The sequence below is a fragment of the Meleagris gallopavo genome, chromosome 3 (genome assembly GCF_000146605.3).
Source record: "Meleagris gallopavo isolate NT-WF06-2002-E0010 breed Aviagen turkey brand Nicholas breeding stock chromosome 3, Turkey_5.1, whole genome shotgun sequence".
NCBI classification, from domain to species: domain Eukaryota; kingdom Metazoa; phylum Chordata; class Aves; order Galliformes; family Phasianidae; genus Meleagris; species Meleagris gallopavo.
Window position 1 is genome coordinate 73,010,188 of NC_015013.2, and position 4,496 is coordinate 73,014,683.

The 4,496-nt window shown below is 36.6% G+C and overlaps 1 protein-coding gene across 7 annotated transcripts in view; it reads left to right on the plus strand.

Annotated features, from left to right (window-relative positions):
* Window positions 1–4,496, plus strand: part of VPS13B (vacuolar protein sorting 13 homolog B) — a 416,489-nt gene that overhangs the window by 274,184 nt on the left and 137,809 nt on the right. The window lies entirely within an intron of this gene.

The window sequence follows — 4,496 nt, forward strand, 5'->3', positions numbered from 1 at the left end:
TTTACACAGAAAGTAAATCCTTCAGATTTTCCCACCGCTTCTTCTGGAGCTGAGCATTTCTAGTAATATCTCATGGTTTTGAATTATTATTATGATTAATTTTTAACTTATATAATGTAATTTGGAAAAAAAGTAGTGTTGCTTTGAGACTAGGTGTTACATGTTTTGTGGGGATTAGTGTAGAAGTGTTCAAGAAGGGCATTCTGGAGTGCCAAGGTGCTGCCCCTGGTGCTTCTGCGGGACACTGCAGAAGTAAAGGGGGAACCTGGAGCTCTGGGGAGAGGAGTTGGGGGGGTGTCTTTGCTCAGAAAAACCTGTCCAAATACCATGCAGTATAGAGGATCAGCAACCGTAACTCTTCCCATTATGACATGTTTATCCTTCACTGTAGATGTTATAAAAAGCTCCCTAATGGTGCAATATATAAAAAGAACACTAGAAACAGTCAGACAGTTCTAATAAGGTTATGTACAAATGAAACCTGTCCACGTTTATTCCCTTTACCAAACAGCATGTGGGGAACTGGGAGTACTTAACCAAAAGAAGTTTTCTTGATTGAAAACTGCTTTTTCAGCTTGCAGATCTCCTCCTCCCTCTCCCTCTTCTCAATGGAAAAAACAACAGCCCTAAAGGAAATAAAGAAATACATCCTCTCCTGAGGCCTCGCCCCCATCCCTGTGCAATCCTTCCACAGCTCCCAGCAGCAACTTCTGCTTCCTGCAGCCTGAATAAACTCTGTTAAGAAAAAAAAAAAAGAATTAATTGAGCTTAAAAGCATTACTTCTCTGTGTGGTAATGAATTGAGTGTGGCAATATACTGCATTACAGTTCTGTCCTTGGCATTTGACCATCTGGAACAGCTCTGTGCGGCTCTCATTGAGTATGTCAGGAAGCCAATGATCTGTTGTATGAAATTGAACAAAATACCACTCTTGCTTTGCAAGGATCCTCAGAAATGTTTCCTGCAGATTTTTCCTTGAATAGTTCTCATTTTCATGCTTTTTTGGAAAGTTGACGTGCAGCTTTCCAAATTCTAATAAAGAAGACCAAGAAAGTGATCATCAGTAGATCTATGTGTGGAGAAATAAGGACATTTCCCTGTGAATAAAATAACTCTTTTGGAATAAAGTACATTTGCATTCAGGCTTGTATCTCAGTTGCTGTTTTTACTGTATCTGAAGTCATGTTTGTATTCATTCTGTACAAAGCGTAAGTCAGTAATAGAGTACATTATTTCCTTTATTAATCCACAGCATAGAAATGTTGCACATCATACTTAATGAGATGAAAATTAGTTTTACTGAGATATAATTATTTAACAATAGTTATTCTGAATGGCCAGAGGGTGTTTGTTTGTTAACTGTCTAATTTTGGCCAGTAGATATTCCTCAAAGTGTTGTAGTGCTATTTCTCTGCCTTGTGATGAGTCTTCACAACACATCACAGAGATATAAGGATGTGAATTGCTGTACCTACTGTGAGACGGAGTTTGGAGGCAGGATGGTGCTCATTTTCACAGGTTTCATTAGTTGTTAGATATCCCAGTGCATTTGTGGATCAGGAATTAACTGATTTATACAACTATAATAGAAGCCTACAAGAGAAAACTCTTTTTAAGTCCTAAGTTAGCATGCTAATTATGATGTTTTCAGTTTGCATGCCTCATGCTTTTAAGGAAGACTATCTGATTATGTGGGATATTACACGCTACTACTTTAATTTTGGTTTTCAAGTTATGAAACTCTGTGTGAGAATTCATCTTTCTGTAGACAGTAAACTTACATGGCATAAAGGAGCTCTTTGATATAATTCATGTATCTGATGTAGATATCTCTGTTCATTGCAGGGGAGTTGGACTAGATGGCCTTTAGAGGTCCCTCCCAACTTAAATGATTCTATTGGTTAGTTCCTAGGTGATGTGCTTTTTAAGTATATAAGGACTCAAACTCTAGTTTAAGTGAAGTATCATTTTAAAAAAAAAAGGTATTAAAGGTTAAGGCGTGCATTTCCAAGTTTCATATCTAGGCCATGTTTATTTCTTACTGGCTTGCATTTGCTGCTTGTTAGGATTATTTCTTTTCCACATGAAAAGAACAAGGTATATTACTTGTAGTGCATTTCTATGGCACCATTGTACCTCTTTGATTATTGCCATGTCATCTCTTTGGCAGTCCTTCCTTCTTATATAAATTCAAAGTGCTCCTGAGTGGATGTAATCAAATGCTGATGACTTGATCTGATGTAGTCTAATGTTGTTGCTTTGATTATGAAATTCTGTTCTTCACATTTCTTTTTCTCATCTTCACAATGTTTTCTGTCATATTAATCATTAGATATATCTTTGCTTTCAAGATACTTCCAGACTTCTGTGTCCATGAATTTCTCCTTTCACATCTTCCTTCATTTGCTTTAACTCATCTACACTCACTGCTCATTAAACCTCATCACGCCAGTTATCACAGCCACCACATTGAATTTTTGAGCACTTCCTTGCTCATTCCTAGGTTATCTTACAGGTTTAATTTCCTGTAAACACTCACAAAAGTATTGCAATGTTTTCTTTCAAATGCTTAAAAAACAAGTATTAGAGTGTAGTAGAAAAAATCATAAAATAGTGATTAGATTGCCACTGTACTGGTACTTTTACGTACAGTGCTGTTAGCTGTTCCTTTTTCCTTCCCAATCTGAACTGTAAGCCTTTGAGGACATTTTTGTCCTATGTTTTCACAGTGTGGACTTGTGATCGGTATGTGTCCATGTAATTATTCTGATATAACCTAAATTTAGAACTAAACATAAGGCACCTCCAAAACTTTTTGCTGTCTTATTGTTCTGTGTTAACATATGGACTTTGAAATGTGCAGGACTTCTAAGTGTAGAAGATCAACTGCTTTAACATCTCTAAAAGTACTAGCTTTTTCCTTTTTTTTTCCCCCTTCTCTCCAAGACAAATATATAACAGATGCACAAATGAACCATGGAATGAATGTGCTGCAGACACAGAGCCATCATTACACTCTTCACAATCAAGTTTTTTCATAAGCTCATGTGGCGTACACCTGTGTTAAGTTAACGGTGCACTTAGGTGCAGTGTGGAAGACTTAATAATTCAAAGTGGAATTTGTTTCTTTGTTCCTTTTGTGCACTTTCTCATATCCTTTCCCCTCCTTATTTAGTGTGCTCAGTTTGCCTTCTGTTTGTACTTACAATTATTTTGCAAATGCTTGCCTGAGTTTCAAATTCACCATCTAGAAATGTAGAAACTAGTAAGTAGAGCAGGACAGAAATGCTACATAAGGGTTATTTAAAATAATGATATAAAAATCAGCAGTCAATCTGTATTACCAGAAGAGTTATTTAAGATGCAGTGCATTGCGTACCTGCTCGGGTAATGTTTGAAAATTAAGAAATGGGGATATCTGTAAGCTTGAAAAGTAACCTGAACAATGACTGGAAAGAGCCAGTTGTAGCTTTGGGCGTTATAAAAAAATAACATGTTCTTATAGCTCTGCTTCATACTTATGAATCATACTTAGTAGCAGTTTTTGTGCCATCGCTGTGGCACAAACTGTGGAAGTTTTTCATAGAATAGATCTACTCCTTAGCTCTTTCATTTTCCTCAGAAACAAAGGCATTTCTTTCTCATCTTTCTGTGAAGGGGAAATAGGAACTGGGAAGAAAGCCATCTGGTTTAAATTTAGAAAGAAGGTGATGGCAGGGAGAAAAGCATTTGTTGACCTGGCAAAATCTAAGACCGGTTTCTCAGTTAAAGATGTATACTAACCAACAACCGGTCTGCTTTCTAATTTGAGGATCTAATTAAGACCAGTTTGGCTTCAAAAACTATCTCTGCAGACCGGCAGAGCAACAGGTGACCCAAAACATTAAAGATTTTACTTGTGGATGGTAATTTTCCCAGTTACAAATCAGGTTACATTTAAGCATATTGCCATAAGTAGTATGCAGGGAACTTGACAGGGAAAGTCATTGAAGCAAAAGTTTGTTACACCTGTACTCTGTAGCATCTGCCAGTTAACTTCTATATACTGTTGTCCTAAGTAAATTTCAAAGCCTACTACTATTTTATAAGGATACTTAAGTAAACTGTTAGTGAAGTTTGATATTTGAAGTATCAAAATAATAAAGGCAATAAACTGTCATCTATGGACATGTTTGCTGCTGGAAATATATTTAAGCCTGACTTTCAGTCACACTGTCATATCTATTTTATTTTGTTTTTGCTTAACTCTCAGCCTACAAATCATCAGCATCTGAGATTGCGAGCATTTCAACAGAATCCTTTCCAGAACATACAGCTGAGACACAACAGTAGCTTCTTGATAATTTCTAGAGTTCTCCTTGGGGTATCTGGCATTTCTATAAGTTATAGGTGGAAAGAATTATTAAAAATCTATGTTGATGGAAGGAGTCTGCCAGTTTGAACTGTGTCTTCTTTTAAGGTCTGAGCACCATCTTGATCTTGTTACATCTTTTTT